Below are 18,934 nucleotides of genomic sequence, written 5' to 3'. Positions count from 1 at the left end.
GCAAGGTGGGAGGGCAGATGTACTCTCTGTGGAGTTAGTCTGTTACTGACTTCCATTTTATGCAAATGTGTTTTCACTGCATTCGTAATATTAATAAACCATGTATGAATGTATCCTGTGTTGTTAGAGTTTCGTTCGGTACACTTACTGCACAGAGTACCTACAGACCAATGTGGATTAACTGAAGAGAGAAAAAAAAGATTCAGGGAAGAGCTGCATGATTCATCACAGATTTATTCAGAAATCACAGAAAGGTTCAACAATTTGCAGTGGAGGCTGCTACAGGAAAGTTGTTGAACATCAAATACAGTTTTACTCCTTATTCTGAGAGCATTCCAAAACTGGTCAAGAAACCCATTGCTTCCTCTGATACACATCTTATGTAAAGTCCATACAGCACAATAAGACTACCTGAAGCTTGTCAGAAGGTATACTGATAGTGGTTTTTCATGCACAATTTCTATATCTAGAGCTGTAGTCTACAATATCAGGAAAAGGATAGACTGGTACTCACTATAAAGATGATATGTTGTGTTGCAGACAGGCACAATGAAAAAACCATTACACATTACGGCTTTCAGCCAAACCCCCTCCCCCCCCCCCGCCCCCCCCCCCCCACACACACACATACACACATTCACACAAGCAAGCACACCTCATGTACACATGACTGTTACCAGTGGCAGATCCAACCAGAAAGCAACTGTCAGTGAATAGCAATCTGGAATGGGGTGGGGAAGTGGGAGGGATAGCAGGGTACAAGTGGGGGTAGAGAAGAGCACTATCTGGTGTGGCGTGCAGGGGCTAGAGACTGCCAATTGCAGTGTCTGAAGGTGCGGTGTGAGGAAAAAAGGAGTGGAAAAGGAGAGGTGTGATAATGAAGTCGAGCAGGGAAGGGGAAATGACAAGTGAGCAAGTGAGTACTTTAGTTGAGGGCAGCACACAAAGGGAAAAGATGATAGAATGAGGGGTCAGAAACTGCTAAGTGGAGGGTGTGGGGCTAGTAGGTTGCCTTAGGTTGAGGCCTGGATGATTGCAGGAGTGGAGAATGTGTTATAAGGGTAACTCCCATCTGTGCGGTTTGGGAAGGCTGGTGATGGAGGGGAGGATCCAGATGGCCCAAGCTGTGAAGCAGTCATTGAAGTCAAACATGTTATGCTCAGCTCCATGTTGTGCCACAGTGATCTATTTTGCTCTCGGCTACTAGAGTGCCAATTTGTCACCAATACTTCCCTGTATTGGAACAACTGAATCATATCCTTCATCATGGCTTTGATTATCTATCATCACACTCTGAAATAAGGGACATCCCCAAGATCATTCCTATCCCTCCTAAAGTGGTACTTTGCCATCCACCCAACCTCCACAACACCCTAGTCCATGTGACAGTTGCATTCCTGTCAGAGCTGCTGACGGTAATGGTCGTGTGTGCATGAGGTGTGCTTTTTGTGCTTTTGTGTGTGTGTTTTCTTTTCTGAGGAAGGCTTTGGCGAAAAGCTATGATGGGTAACAGTCTTTTCATTGTACCTGCATGCAACTCAACATGTCATCTTCACAGTGATTAGCAATCTATCCTTTTCCTAATATTGTTGATATTCCAACCTGGAATTTCCATTGTTTTGTATCTGTAATCTGCAAGCTATCTTACAGTGCATAGTGAGCATACTTTGTGTAATACTTTTGAGTATTCCCTTTCTCTTCCAACCAAAACTGATGCACAGGGGGGACAACTGTTGGCACACTTCCGCATGAACTTAAATTCCTATAATTTTACTGCTGTGAGATATATGTAGTAGGATAGGACATACTGTTCAACTCCTCTTGGTATGTACACATAATTCTAGCAGTAGACCACACTGTGATGTACAATGCCTCTTGTATCTCCATGATGTGTTGAAGTTAGTTAATAGACTCAAGGTTAAATACACTGTTCTTCTTTAGATTTTATCTATTTCCTCTACTAATTACACTGGCCACCAAAATTTGGGTAATTGATTTATTTTAAATTGCAGCTGATTCTAATGCTTTCTCATGTTTAATGTACAGTTATTGATGACATTCAGAAAATACCTCTGTCTATATTGTGCTGACTGACTTTTAATTACTGTACCTAAAAAGGAAAAGTAAGTCTCAAAATTTTCCCTGTCTTCACAGGTCCTTGTATTTCCCTTGGTACATCTCCTCAAAGTTTATTGTGATAATGCTCTCCTGTGAATGAGTACAGCTGATCTCTGTGTAACATCTAGTAACAGTAAGAAAAACATTTGCAAAACTCAGAGTAAACAAGTTTTGCTTCTAGTAATGCTGAAAATTTTATGCAAACATATTTAATAAAATTAATATATTTTGACACAGTCTTTACAAATTGTTTCATTAATCTCAGCTTGGTGTAAAATGGATGCAGGAGTGCTTACTTTGGGCCAACCAAACTATAGTGAAGTGTATTTTTACTTTGAGGTTCAGAGATCTATCTGGAAGACCTTCATTTTCAACCTATTGTCTGCCTCAGTCGGCCAACCAAATTATAGTGAAGTGTATTTTTACTTTGAGGTTCAGAGATCTATCTGGAAGACATTCATTTTCAACCCATTGTCTGCCTCAGTCATGGCTGACATGTTCAAATAAAAAGTAGAAATATTTTATGTAACCTCACTGTTACCCAAAAAGCATGGTAATAACTTTAAAATCATGTCATATAATCTGTCTATGAACACTATATTTTATTATTGTTAGAACAAAAATTGGGTTTTCATAGTATTGCTTCAGCTTTATTGATTACCCTACAGGTACTGATGCATACTTGTTGCTATTATGGAGAAGCACTGTTCTCAGTTTCCATGTAACTCACATTATGTTCCTACAAACCATGGAACTTACCATAGTAGGGTGGCTTGTATGTCTCAACAGTACAGATAGCTATGTTGTAAGTCAAACTGTATCAGAGGGGTATCTGCAGAGAGACCAGACTAACTTATGGTTCCTGAAGAAGGCAGCAGTCTTTTCAATAGTAGCAGAGGCAGCAGTCTTGATGACTGATTTCATATTATAACATTAGTCAACATGGCCTTGCTGTGCTGCAACTGTGAATGGCTGAAAATAAGGGGTCACTACAGCTGTTATATTTTCAGATGACATACAGATCTTCTCAATGGTCAACAACGACGATATCCTGGTAGGCTATTGGGTAAATATTTCAGACATAGAATAGCCCCCCTTCAGATGTCGAGTCGGAAACATGGCAGTAATGGCAGGCGGTACAAGTAAGTCAGTGATAGACAAAAGGGAGGGGAGTAGCCCCCTTGGGTCTCTGGTCCTGGCGGAGAGAGAGAGAGAGAGAGAGGGGGGGAGGGGGGTTCCAGATTTTGAGGATCTCAATATATCACTTTTAATCAAATCCCAAACAATGCCAAAATATGTACAGTAATCTTCAGCAGCTTGAACTAGTGTGCATACTGAGCCGAGCTGCCAGAGTTGGTAGTTATGTGTGTATGAGGTGTGCTTGCTTGTGTGAATGAATGGTATATATTTTTCTTTCTTTTTCTGACCAAGGCTGTGGCCAAAATCTTACGTATAAGTGTCCTTTAATTGTGCCTGTCTGCAACTTAATGTGTCATCTTTATTGTAAGTAGTGACCTATCTTTTCCTATATTGTTGATATTTGACCTTATAGTTTCCATTGTTTGAAAACACAAACACATTCACACAAGCACATACACCTTATGCACTCATGAATGGCACTCTGGAGTGGGGTGGGGAAATTGGAGAGATAGCAGGGTATGGGAGGGAGAAGGGAAGAGTACTGTCTGGAGGAGTGTGCAGGGTCTAGAGACTTCCAGATGCAGCATCAGTAGGTGGGGCATGGGGGGAAAAATAGGGAGTGGAAAGGAGAGGAGCAGAAAAGCAGAGGTGCAGGGAAGGGGAAGGACAGTCGGGTACAACGGCAGAGGGCAGCACAAAAAGAGGGCGAGGGAATGTGAAAAGGGAGGTGGTGATAAGATGAGGAGTTGGAAACTGTTGGGTGGGAGGTGTGGGGACAATAGGTTACTATAGGTTGAGGCAAGGATGATTGTGGGAGCTGAAAATGTGTTGCAAGGATAACTTCCATCTGTGCAGTTTCGAAAAGCTGGTAACAGAGGGGAGGATCCAGATGGCCCAGGATGTGAAGCAGCCATCGAAATCCAGAATGTAATGTTCAACTGCATGTTGTGCCAAAGAGTGGTCTACTTTACTCTTGGCCACAGTTTGGCACAGCTTGGACAGCTCACTGGTAGTCATACAAATATAAAAAGCTGTGCAATGGTTGCAGCAGAGCTGTGGCCAATGAGTATGAAAACAATAATGCAGTGAGCAGCAGTGAACAGCATAATAAGCAAATTGTCATAGCTAAGATTATCATGCCCTAGGTAAATCATGTGACAGACTGTAGTTCACTGGTTGAATACTAGGAAGGGCAATCAGTCTACAAAGGAGATTGCATACAAAAGACTTGTGTGATTCATCCTAGAATATTGCTGAAGTGTGTGGGACTGATATCAGATAGGACCAATACAGGATATTGAATGTACACAAAGGAGGGCAGCATGAATTATCACAGGTTGGTCTGACCCATAGAAGAAGGGCATGGAGGTGCTGAAAGAACTGGTCAGATGCTTGAACATAGACACAAGCTATCCATTGGAAACCCCCTTACAAAGTGTTTAGAACTGGCTTTAAGTGATGAATCTAGGAAATACACACTACAACCCCTTGTATATTGCTTCCATAGGAATTTTGAAGACAATACTAAACATATTACAGCTTCCACAGAGATGTTTCTAAATAATTTTTCCTGTACTCCATACATGAATAGAACAGGAAATAGCCCTAAAAACCTATATGATGGCAAGTACCCTATGCCATGCACTTCACAGTAGTTTGAAATCATATACATGTAGATGTAGATACAAAGCCAACTCCCACCACAGAAGTACATCTACATATGCCTACCATCAGTGTGGACAACAAAGACACTGAAAAAATACCTGATCAGATAAAAAGAAATTATTCAGATTGTTAAGGAATGCAAACAGTTGTGATGGGAGACTTGAAATAAATACTGGGAAAAGGAAGAGAAGGAAAACTGGTGAGAGAAAATGGACTGGAGAACAGGAATGAAAAGTAAGTCACTTGGTAGAATTTTAGAGAGAGCACAATTTAATCATTGCTTGTTACTTTGTTTCATAACTATGAGGGAATACTGTATGCCTGAAAGAGACCTGGAGACATTGGAAGGTTTGAGATGTATTATATTATGGTGAAATGGAGACTTAGAAACCACATTTTAAATGGCAAAAATTTCCATGAGCAGATGTTGACTCTGACCACAATTCATTGGTTATTAACTACAGATTAAAATGCAAGAATTTGTAGAAATGTAAGAAATTAAGGGGATGAGACCTGGTTAAGGAGAAAGAAATAAAGACTGTTGAGAGTCAGTCTGACTGAAACAGGAGAAAGGAATATGCCAGAAGGTGAATGGGTAGATGGTACAGTAAATCAGCCAAAAAGACAAAACCTCATAGAAACCCTTGGTTAACACTAGTGATATTGAATTCAACTGGCAAAAAAAGAATAAAATGCACAACGGGTGAAACAAATGAAAGGAAATACAGACTCCAAAAAAGTTTAATGGCAGGAAGTGAAAAATGTCAAAGCAGAATTGGCTGAAGGAGAAATGCAAAGCAATAGAACTATGCATAGCTAGTAGAAATACAGATGCTGCCAATAGGATACTCCCAGAAACTTCTGGAGAAAAGAGAAACAGACAAATGAATACCAAGACCTCTGGTGACAAGCTAGTGGTAAGGAAAGAAGGGAAGGCTGAAAAGTGGAAGGAATGTGTAGAAGGCCTGTGCAAAGGAAACAAATTTGAGAATATTATCGAAAGGGCATAGGAAGTAGATGAAGATGAGATGGGAGATCTGGTGCAGCAAGAAGAATTTGACAGCCCATTGTAAAACCTAACGCAAAACAATGTAGCTGTAGTGGAATTACTAAGATCATTAGGAAAACACTGAGACAAGACTAGTTGCGCAATACATATGTGTCAGGTGAAATACCCTCAAAAGAAAACAATATTTACAATTCCAAGGAAGGCAGGTTCTAATGTCTGTGAATATTACATAACCATCAGTTTGATAAGCGATGTCTGCTAAATACTAATACAAATTATTTACATAAGTATGGAAGCACTGCTAGAAGCCATTCAGGTTCTGGATAAATGTAGGAATTTGCAAAGCAATACCGACCTTATGTCTTGACTTAGAAGTTTGACTGAAGAAAGATAAAGCTACATTTATAGCAATTGTAGATTTAGAGACAGCTTTTGACAAATTTTTATAGAATATACTTTATTAAATTCTTTAGGCAGCAGGGATGAAAGGATGGAAAGGTGTTTACAAATTGTACAGAAGTCAAATGGTAGTTACAGGACTTGAAGGACATGAAAGGGAAGCTATAGTTGAGAAGGGAGTGAGATAGAATTGCTGCCTATCCCCCATTTTATTCAGCCTGTACATTGAGTAAGCCACAAAAGAAAACCAAAGAGAAATTTGGAAAGGGAATTAAAGTTTAGGGAGAAAAAGTAAGAACTTTGAGGCTTACTGATGCACTGTAATTCTCTCAGAAATGGTAAAGTACTCAGAAGAACAGTTGAATAGAATGGATATTGACGTGAAAGAAGTTATGAGATGAATATTAACAAATATAGAGCAAAGATAATTGAATGAAGTTGAATTAAATCATCAAAGACTTAGGGAATTAGACTAGGATATGATTTACTACAAGTACAAGTGTTGACATTTGGGCAGCATAATAACTAATGAAGGCTGATGTAGAGGGAATATAAAATGCAAAGTAGGAAAAGCAAGAAAACTTATCCCAAAAAAGGTAAATTTCTTAAGACTGAATATAAATTTAAGTGATAGAAACTGTTTTGTGAATGTGTTTGATGGAGTGCTGCTTTTTTCCAAAGTAAAACATGTACAGTAAGCAGTCGAGATAAAAGGGAATAAATGACTTTGAAATACAGTGCTATTAAAAATGATGAACATTAGATTGGTAGATCAGCAAATGAAGAGGTACTGAATCAAATTGGAGAAAAAGAACATTATGGTGCAGGTTGACTAAAAGAAAGGGTTAATTTCTGGGACACAAACTGAGACATCAAGGAGTCGTCAGTTTGGTACTGGAGAGAGAGAGAGGGGGGTGGGGGGAGAGGGTTAAAGCAGTAGAGCAAGGCCAGTGCTTGACCATAGTATACAGATTCAAATGAATGTATGTTGCAGTAGTTATGCAGAGATTAATAGGCTTGCACAAGGTAGGTTAGTCTGGAGAGTTTTGTCAAATCAATTTTTGGACTGAAGACAACAACAACAACATGTTATGATGTATGTTAAATACCTCCGAATTGTTGTTACAGTACACTGGAAGAGATTCTGTGGAAATATGTAGGATGAACTCTTTTATTCCCCTTCTGCAGCATGGAAAAGATGTTCTGGGGGCCAATACTTCATTTTTTTTTTTGGTAATCTGGGGCCAAACAGTTATGATATATCTGTATGAAGAACAAAATCTCTCACTACAGGAGTTGTTTCAGATGGTGTAAAAGACTTCATCAGGCTCTGAGCCATTGTTCTCAGAAATTCCAAGAGAATCTAGTGTCTCCAAGGGTGAAGGTATATGTGTAAATGGTTGAAGAGATACAAGGAGAATGGCTGATGGCAAATTTGAATAAAAAATTGCCTCCTTCTTTTCAATGCTTCTTTTTGAGGTTGAAACCACACATCTTATATAAAGTAAAAGTAAATTGTGGTTATGAGATTCTCTCTTAACCACTGATTTCCCAAAGCAGAATGATGCTCTTATAACAATATCACTGTCAGAACTCATGCACTGAAATGGAACTTTTTGGTGTCTTGCAAAGATTTTTGTCAACAAACTTTTAAGTACTCATGTTCCTCATGCTCTAACTCATTGTAATGGTTACGACTAGCATAATCTTCAGCAATGTCAGTAATATTTCTTGATTATGAAGCTATCACAAATGTAACAAAAAAGACAAGTGAGTTAAAGGAATCTCGTGAAGTCATATTTGCATACACAAACAAATAACCAATGCTTGTTTTGTGACAGTACACACTGGTATGCTGTACCAGTACCTCTGATGAAAAAAAAATCTGCACCACAGATTTTCAGATGTAGTACGATAGAACTTTTGCTGTGGTTGAAGTGGTGTAAAACAAATGTTGTAGTCATGCATTTAAAATGCTCAGAAAAGCATTAAAATAAACTATTAAGAAGTCTAAATTTCAAAAACACCCCCTGGAAGGTCATAGTACTGGAACACCATTTATTACAAATCAAGGACATGTGGACACCTGCCATGACTTAACCAAAATGCAAAATACCAAAAGTTCTTTGCTTGAATAAACCATTACAAGTGACAAGACTTGGTATTATCAGTAAGAACCTACCTCAAATGACAAAGTGCTGAAATTCACATGAAGGGTCAACACTCTTACGATGTAATTGACATTCAAGCCAGTGTCATTCACAGCACCCCAAAGAAGGAGTCTCTGACTCTTTCACATTATTATCTGAACTTTCTGTGTGTTGTACTCAAGTGGAGGGAGACTATGGAGGACAGCTCAAGCTTTAAAGCACCATCCTAATGTTTCTCTATTTTTTATTAATCCAATCTCAAAACTTTTTGGACTAAAGGGGTAGATTTAACAAGAAATTATGAGAAGTGACCTACTCACATTGATAAGTATGGCAATTACCTCTACATTAATTTCTGTGTGTATAAAAAAACTCCTCCGAAAAAGGCAATGAAGGCCCAATGGTACTGACCAACAACCGTGTCATACTCAGCTCATAGGTGTCACTGGATACAGATACGGAAGGGCGTGTGGTCAGCACACTGCTCTCCCAGCTGTCCGAGACCAGAAATTTCTATATGTATATCGGTCAAAAAACAGTGCTCTGTCCTCTATGCTATTCATCTACTGTTTTTATCTAGTTTTTCAAACAATCATTTGTATAAATTTATACAGACCACTATCAGTTTTCTGTATTATAAAGAAGTCAACATCTATCAAACATAAATATTAGAGTTACATGGAATTCAGATTTGCGAGTCCAAATATTCTTATAAATTGTAGGAAGAGTGGGTAGTGAAATGTTCCTTTACCATTTTTTTTAATGTTTGGAGATTTTCAATTTATTGCCTGAGGTCAATGGCAACATGTTATAATCTTTTCACCAGAGTATAAAACTCCATCCTCAACCCTAGAAAGGGATTAATAGTCTGTATGGAAATTGTTATTGTGATTTGCAGAGTTCACCTTAAATTCAGTCTTGTTATTAGTCACAAATGTCATCAGGGAGGAAATGTTTGAAATGTTTGGCAGCTAAGCATAAGAATCCCTGGCTTCCTGAAGAGGCTTCTGCAAGATGCATGGCTAACAACTTCACACAATATCCCTAATGCATGCTTCACACCATGCTGTTTAGAGCCTACCTTTTGCCAAAAACACTGCACAGCAATGGATGTAGATGCTCTAAATGTAGAACAAGACTGCTTTTGTCAACACTATGACTTCCCATTTCCCTCCTAAAGCAGGTCAATATCCTTTTCTGAAACTCGGATTAAAGGGTGAAGAATGTAACTACTGCTGCTTGTCTTCAGAATCCACAGTTGCTCAAGATGTCAATAGAAAGGTTTATAAGCGTTCTGTTGCATTATAATTTGCATTAGTATTTTACTCATACTTTAGTGTTTTCCTGGAACTATATTTCAGTAAGACAGTGACAATACTGACAATATCCATGTCATCTTCATAATTCGTATATTAACTGGAAAAAAAATTGAGCTATCATTTTGCACAATTTGCACTGACTGACATAAATAGGGTTATGTTTGTATGGTAACTTGCCAGTCAGTGTCTCTTGTTGATGCGTACCAATCAAATGTTGATTTGTATCAAAGCAGCCTACTAATCTATATCGTGAAAGCACATCAACTGGCTCTATTCTTCTATGCTCTCATTGGCCTCATTGTAGCTTGAAAAAACTTAAGTTCACACTGTGATTTATCTGTAGTGACCTGAATCTTTAAACATTAGCAGTCAACAATTTCGTTTGTCTGCTGTTTATACATTTATAATGTTACACCAATTATTTTGTTCAAAAGTGTGTTAATTGTTCTTATTTTAATACTCACTTTTACACTATTACTATATGGTTTATTTCCATACTTACGCTTTCTCCAGCTAATAGACAGTCACAAAGAGGGTTCTTCACGTTTTCAGCAAGGAAAATGTGCAGAAGCTACTTTACATATTGATACAACCATAGGTGCATAGTAACAGCTTCATGTATGAGCATCGATATGAAAAATAGTAAAATTACTGAGCACTATTTCACTGTCACACTTCCAGTAAGCAGTCCTGTTAGTAGGGTATCATACCAGTACTCACCCAGATAACAATCTTATATCAAGGTCATTTCCTGAAGTGATTGGGTTCGTCATCCTCAAGGCCATGGAAAAACCACCTCCCCCCCCCCCCCCTATGGGATTCAGAACAGGACAATGAGATTGGGAAAATGTATTTAGAGATTCCAAAAATTTTAACAGGTCAACCTCACCATGAGTCCATATAGCAAAGATGTTATCAGTGTATCTATACCAGACCAGGCACTGAAAGCCCCTTCCAAGTGACTCATAAAAAGATGGCCATAGGTTGGAACCATCCTGGTACCCATGGCCGTGCCCTTGATCTGTTTATATGTTGGCTGATTATTTGATTATTTTGTTTATTTTTGTTGCTGCATATGGGTAAGTATTTGTCCATCATTCATTAACAACAACAATAATAATAATAATTTATTAATATATTCATTTATACTTATAATTTTTCCAACAGTCCAACAGACCCCTAATGCAGCACAAGTTGAAATGTTGGACCAGGACATGTAGTGTTCGAGTTTCTGTTGTCTATGACACATCAGCAGCAGCCGACAGTGGATCTACCAGCTTTATGAAGTCTACTGTTTGAGTATTATGCGTCACCACAACAGCAGCAGATACTTGAATTATGCGATCAGGAAATGCAATCAGCAGTTGTGCCCCATGAGCAGCAACACAATGACAGGTTCTCTGATAGACAGCTACTGTTCACAGATTTTGAATTCCCATAATCACAATAATCAGCACCATACATCAGACCATTATCAAAGTGATCTTATTATCTATAATGCAAAATCTATGTGTGAATAATAGTAAATGTTTGGCTGTAGGTTTGTCCTCAGACCATGAGTTCAACATTATGGTAATGCCTGAAGGTCCTCAGTGTAGTGGTATGATGTAACACTTTCGCACTGCAAATGACATGTATTATGTCAGAATTTTGCAGGTAATCTACGATGTTCAATAGTCATAAGTCACATGTGTTACAAGATTATGACACAGTATCTGCTGGGAGGCACCCGAGAACAGTTGAAATATATAACAATGGGAATGCCGAGGAGTGCACTCACTTTCAGGAACCAAAATTCAGAGATATGAGTGCACTAACTCAACCATCCAGTGTGCTGTGATTGAACATTGTGAGTGGTACAAGTTTTTATATAGATATTTATGAAATGTGTGGTGTGCGCTTACAGAGCTTACCCACAAGAACACAATTTTACAAAGAATTTCGATGAGTGTTGTGCTTTTTTAAGCAAATTGTACAGTACATCAATGTCACTATCTGACATTGTTTAGGAATTATGTGCATATTTGTGTGTGTGTGTGTGTGTGTGTGTGTGTGTGTGTGTGTGTGTGTGTCTTTTTGCCAGGACATGGATGTTAATTGTTGGCATATGAACAAACTGTTTATTAAGTGTTACTGATGGACAAAGTGTTCCGAGCACTACAAATGGACAGGGGTACAGCTGCGACATTGCTCAACTCACAAACGTATGTGGAAGTGTGATCTCTGGTATTGTCTCCATCACTTGATGTTTGGTAAGCTACAGTAAGCAGTATATCCCAATATTGTGACAATTTATGGCTCCCACTGTGTGTACATCTGTGGTTCATTCCTTAATTTTTATGGTAGTGGATGATGCTGGTGCTGACAATTTGTTTGGTCTGGTGCTTTCAGTACTTTTGGTTTATCCATTGTGGATGAGGTGCATCTCATTTCTGATCAGGTCCCTTACCAGCATAATTGATTGTCCATTCATAAAGTATAATGCAGGTGTTTACATACAGCTGTTAAAACTTTTAAAATATAAAACTGAATGAAAAGTATAATAATCTGCAATAGCTGTATTTATTGAAATCAATTAGAAATTTACATGATTAGTTTCACAGCTTATAAGTTACATCTTCTGGTGTACGTAATACTATGCATTGAGGTATAGGCAGCTATTACAGAATGCTGCAGAGTAACAGTTGGCATGCTTAGGCAAAGCTCTCAGCCTACTTCTATTGGTAAAACTATTACACTGATGAAGGACCAGTCTGTGTTAAAATCATGATGAACTGTCCTCACTTGACCAATTAAAATATATTCCTGTGGGCATACGTCAAGCAATGGACAATGCCCATCATAAACGTTATCTGGTAAGATATTGGGTCCTGCAGCTGACACTTATGTGTGTTTGTCACCAACATAGTAATAATAGTAGTGGTTGACTATACATGCTATAAGGTGTCCAGCGTGCTGACATGGCATATGTAGTGTTTAATGGTGTTGTTCTCTCTCTCCATGGCTCAGAACACAGCATCCATGGGAATGCATCCATGCTGATTTAGTGGGACCCTTCCCAAATTATTACTAGTTGTTGGGTATTGATGCTTTCTTGAAATTCCCTATACATTATCCGCTGTCTTTCCATGTCAGTCACAGCTGCAGTTCAGGTCGTCTCAAAATTTTTTTCTGTTGAAGGATTGCCTTATACATGTGTGACCAATAATGGTCCACAGATGGTGTCTCAGATCTTTCATGATTTTTACACCTATCAAGGCATTCACGAAGTAACTGCTCCTTCACTTTCGCACCCAGTGTAACAGTGAGATGTAATGGTTTGTTTGCATGTTCGAGTCTCAGATGAAGAAGTACTTTACAAACTCTTTCATGGATGACACCTTGACACACTTCCTGAGTTCCTACAGGTTTACATTGATGGGGGATTGGGGTCCGGCTGAGACACTCCACGGTCACCAGCCACATATCTTCCTGCACCAACATCCATTGGCACTTTTCTCATCATGGTTCATTTCCGTCTCAGTGGTCTAGGCTCAAGTGTTTGGCTGTGAACTGAAAGGGGTTCTGGCCATGGTCCACAGCTGCTGCAGCCACTGCCTCTGTATGGTGCACACGAATGAGGGTCTCGTGGTGCGCCGTCATGAACAGCTGTGTCCTTGCACTGCTGTGAGGGCCGAGGGTCCGCTGCTGCCAACTTCGCCTCCTCCCTCAGCACCTCCCCCAGTCTCACACTGTAGGGCCCATCACCACCAGTGTCCCTGACACCTCTACTCAAATGACCAGCACTTTCACCATCCGCAAAATTCCACCACTTCTAGGATCCAGATGTAAAGATGTTACCAGTGTTCTTATTACCAGTCCTCACATATGATGCTTCAAGGGACGTGGCTACCATGTATGTCTGTGGTTGTGCCACTTCCACTGCTACTCATCAGTTCCAGATGACAATCTCCTTCCTGTGCCATCATCATCACCTGCAGTGCCTAGCACAGAGGCCGTGGATGTGTCCTCAGTCACCTCAGTGCCTGCATCAGAGAAGTGCCCTTTCCTCAAGGGGAAGGGGTGCAATAACACTCTACATCATACACGGATACATGCCATGGTAACAGGCCACAAGCAAGCTACGCTCAGATAGTTTGCCAATGGCAACTGTGTGGACTGGCCGCCAGAGGCCACCTGCAGTGGGTCACAAGACTAGTGTACACGGCATGACATCTGCTGCACCATCTACCAGAGCCTGCCTTTATGTGAAGATGTCTGGTGCAGCTGGCACTCCCTCTCAGAATGTATTCTACTGCTTATTCTGCTGTTTGTATGTTTGTTGGTTACTTAAATGTGGATAAATAAATTCTGTTCTTAGTGGTTGCACTATTGGTTGTGTCTAGCATTACAATATTTATGTATAATACATATCATCTTATGTGTGTTAACTATCTCATCCTAAATTATTAGGATGTATACCAGTAATTAAATCTATAGGCCAACAGAGCGTCATTTACAACCATTATACTCAGTTATGACTGTCTGGAAAGTGTGCGTCTACACCAATCAACTTCTGTGTGCCCTTATTACTGCAGAACTACAGTAGCACTACATACATATTTATATAGGTATTGGAAAGGAGCTAATCCTCCAACTGTGCCACTATGTAGAAAGATCGAATTTGTTGCACTGTGCTAATTGTTAAATATTAGAACCATAGAATGCTGTGATGACTTACTGGACACCATCTATGACTCTATATGAAAAGAACAGAAGTGTTCGGCAGGTGTGAACACTGCACACTAGTATTTTCACGGAGCAGTGGCAGCATTGGCAGTGGCATGTTGACATTAGGCACTGTGTTCCTGATCTACAGAGCTGTGCACCCGACTTAAAACATATTTGTTGTAGTGTACTAATTGTTTAGTCTCGCTCTCACATGCGTCTTTGGAGTGCAGTGGGGAAAACATAGGTCGCAATAATGTAAAGAGTGATGGGAGGTGTTCATAGCTTCGGGTGCTTACAGAAAATACCTTTGCTTTTTAACATGCACTACGACATTAGTGATTAGTAATGCAAGACAAGTTCCTCATAGACTTGGTATGTATTTGTTACAGTGTACCAAATTTTCAATCAATCGAAAAATGTGAGGAAATATGGAATTTCTTAACAACGTCAGGTAGTGACGATGCACCATACATATCGGTTAAATATGCACAACACCTATCGAAATTCTTTGTAAAAACGTCCTCTGAAGTGTTTTGATGGGTAGGCTCCATAAGCACATACCACACATTTCCTAAATACTCATATACATACTCGCACCACTGAAGACATTCATTCACAGTCCACTGAATGGTCGAGATAGAGCACATCATGTCTCTGAATGATGATTTCTGAAAGCGAGTGCACTTCTTGGAATTCCCATTCTTATAAATTCCTAGCACTTTCTGTGTGACAATCTAGTGGTGTTTGACTGTTGAACATCACAGATATATCTGAGAAATTCTGTCATAATACATGCCACTTGTAGTCTGAAAGCATTACATCACATTGAGGATTTCCGATCATTACAATTATGTTGAACTCACGACCTGAGGACAAAGCTACAGCCGGCCGAAGTGGGCGAGTGGTTCTAGGCACTACAGTCTAGAACCGTGTGACCGCTATGGTCGCAGGTTCGAATCCTGCCTCGGGCATGGATGAGTGTGATGTCCTTAGGTTAGTTAGGTTTAAGTAGTTCTAAGTTCTAGGGGACTGATGACCTCAGAAGTTAAGTCCAATAGTGCTCAGAGCCATTTTTGAACAAAGCTACAACCAGATGTTTATCATCACACGGTTAGATTGTACGTTATACAGATTATTCTCTTAACAGCGATCTGATGAGTGGTGGTGATCGTGATAAAGGTAACTTGTGTGTTCCCTTATTACTGCAGAACTACAGTAGCAGTATATAGTGTTTATATACTTGAAAGGAGCTAATCCTTCAACAGTGCCACTATTTAGAAAGATCGAATTTGATGCATTGTGCTAATTGTTAAATATTAGAATCTGTACATCAGATAACCCATCGCCATGTTTCTGCTCCTGTGATACATACGCTGACTGCATTTCCAGATCACATAATTCAGGTGTCTGCTGCAGCTGTGTTGGCGCATGATACTCAAATGGCAGATGTGATAAATCTGGTAGGTCGACTGTGGGCTGCTGCTGTGGTGGTGCAGTCGCCAGAAGCTCGAACACCTGCAGCTCCTGCCCCAACATTTCAGCTAGTGCTGCATCAGGGGTCTATTACACTGTTGTAAAAATTGCAAGTATAAATGAATATTACTAAATGAATGTTATTATTATTACTATTATTATTGCTATTATTGGCTGAGTAGAAAAATACACCCTTTCAAATGCATCAACATCAATAAACTGTACAACCAAGTAATCAACCTACATACCAAACAGGTCAGTGCTAATTTTTCAATCCCATTTTTATGTGCGTCTTTGGTTAACATTTTCGAAAAGTGGGAGAAAATTAGTCAAAAAATGTAACAAATTATAGACTACAATGGGAGACGACCATATGTTGTGAGTACTTACAGAAAATGCAATTTTGTGTAAGACATTATGACGTCATTGATTAATAGCGGGACCAACGAGATATACGGGCCCTGCAACGAACTTGTGATGTCACACTAGTCGGCTTGTCCGCCACACTTCACGATCGCTCAGCTCCGTGCAGGGCCCACGGGAAATCAATATTTAATTGGAAAGGTACTCAATAAAGGCCAACGGCCTTGCCGCAGTGGTAACACCGGTTCCCGTCAGATCACCGAAGTAAGCACTGTCGGGCTGGGCTAGCACTTCGATGGGTGCCCATACGGTTTGCCGAGCGCTGTTGGCAAGCGAGGTGCACTCGGCCCTTGTGAGGCAAACTCAGGAGCTACTTGATTGAGAAGTAGCGGCTCCGGTCTCAGAAACTGACATACGACCGGGAGAGCGGTGTGCTGACCACATGCCCCTCCATATCCGCATCCAGTGATGCCTACGGGCGGAGGATGACACGGTGGCCGGTCGGTGCCGTTGGGCCTTCATGGCCTGTTCGGGAGGAGTTACTCACTAAAGGTCTTCATTTTGTCGTGTGTTATCGAAGAATTGCTTGTATTTAAACACGCAGTTAAGAATTATTAAACTCGTCTGAAATACTTACTTGGTCATTGCTAGAGACGGTTGCTGGCACTCGTAAGACCTGCAGTGTCACGTTTTTCTCGTGGGCCTCGTTAATAGTGGAAGGACAAGTATTTGTAGACTTGGTACAAAGCAATAGTTTTAAGAATGCAGTGTGGTCATTTTTCAGCCTCGGTTTCCTTCTTTTTTTGTTTGAAATGTGCACCGTCTTGAAAAGTCACAGAAATCGGTGAAAAACGTAATGAATTGTAGACTACCGTGGGATGTGGTCATACATTTTGAGCGCGTACAGATAACACTATTGTTTTTACAACACACTATTAAGTCACACATTACTAAAACACGGACAAGTTACTAGTACGTTTACTATGCAGGAAAACGTTTAAATAATGCTATGCGGATTTGAGACATTCATTTATTTTTATTTTTTGTTAAATCCAGTCTAATATAGCGTGATAAAGATAAGCAACGTACACTATTAAAAGTAGTGGACGACAAGTTACAAAATACTCATGTGACCCATTCCTGGAATACTGTTCAAGTGTGTGAGATCCATTCAAAACCAAACTTATACCCGTCATCCTCCTATGTTTGTTGGGTGTATTTCAGTCGTTGTCTTCTGCTCCAGTTTTTACACTCTGCAGATGCCTCTAGTACCGTGCAAGTAAGTCTCAAATCAGGTGTGATCATCCTTTTCCTTCTGTGTTTGTTAGTGTCCTTGCAAATTTTGCCGGCCGCGGTGTCCGAGCGGTTCTAGGCGCTTCAGTGCGGAATCGCGCGACTGCTACGGTCGCAGGTTCGAATCCTGCCTCGGGCATGGATGTGTGTGATGTCCTTAGGTTAGTTAGGTTTAAGTAGTTCTAAGTTCTAGGGGACTGATGACCTAAGATAATAAGGGGCTCCGGAACGCCCTATACTTGCAATGTTAAAATAACGCTTATAAATTACATCTTTCCTCACAAAGTATTTGAGGTAGGAAGTTGAACTTTTTACAGATTATTTATTGGAATATGGGCTACAACTTAACACAGGGATTTTACAAAATTTTAGTTCAGTTATTAAAGATGATTTTCTTCAATTGTAATGAAAATTCACAACATTTTTTTGCAATGTTTTATTTATATATTCAAAAATATACAGTTTTTTGGAAAAAGGCTGTGTTAAATTATGCAGAAGGTAACATTTACTGAAAGTTTGAAACAAATATGTTTGGAAGATCCTTAGAAAACATGTAATTAGTATGAGAAAATAAAAGTTTTGGGAATCGAGCGACAAAGATTGGATTAACTTTTTAGTGCATTCCAGGTCCATAGGATGGATTATCTTCATCCTCTGCAAACTCCTCTTCCAGCTTCCTCTTGTTCCTCCTCCTATTTACTCTTGCTTGTATTTCTAGACTCTTTACAGCCCTGTCTGCAGCCCGAAGGCGTTCCTTGTCTAAAGCAAGCTTCGCTCATACCATGTTAGAACCTATCTTCATTCCCATATTTCTAAATACCTTGCACCTTACAATGTTGCCATCATTGAAAGTCGCAACTGCATCATACACACCAAAGTGAAGTGTTTCTATTCCAACAAATACAGTCTTGGGGATTCTCGACCATATAACACTATTTACACTTTCATTGGGGTTTTGAGTTTTTCCGTGAATACACTTTTTCAACAGTTCAGGTGCTGCTAAGTCTCTGAAAATAGGTTTTATCACCTCCATTATTGCATGAGGCAGACTATGCTTATGAGTGTACACTTCACCAGTTAGCAATCCTTTGTTATATTTACACCAACTGTCTTCTTCTTTGGGACACAAGCTATGTTGGGGATTTTCATCGGTTGAAGAAGTATGACAAAAAAGAGCCCAAACAGCCTTCTTCATTTCGTCGACACTTTGTGTATTTTGCCTAATAGCCATTCCATAATAGTTCTGTATTTTGCCAATTACACTGTCAGTTAACCTTCCCTTCCCATCCAACGCT

At 39.7% G+C, this 18,934-nt stretch overlaps 1 protein-coding gene and 1 pseudogene across 1 annotated transcript in view; one reads left to right on the top strand and one right to left on the bottom strand.

Annotated features, from left to right (window-relative positions):
* The window catches only part of LOC126194641 (uncharacterized), a 183,112-nt gene that overhangs the window by 89,334 nt on the left and 74,844 nt on the right, over positions 1-18,934 (bottom strand). The gene's annotated exons all lie outside the window — the stretch shown is intronic.
* LOC126196277 (5S ribosomal RNA) lies at positions 16,561-16,677 on the top strand (annotated as a pseudogene).

The sequence above is a fragment of the Schistocerca nitens genome, chromosome 7, assembly GCF_023898315.1.
Source record: "Schistocerca nitens isolate TAMUIC-IGC-003100 chromosome 7, iqSchNite1.1, whole genome shotgun sequence".
In the NCBI taxonomy this organism is placed as follows: Eukaryota; Metazoa; Arthropoda; class Insecta; order Orthoptera; family Acrididae; genus Schistocerca; species Schistocerca nitens.
This window is presented reverse-complemented; position numbering and strand designations above follow the sequence as displayed.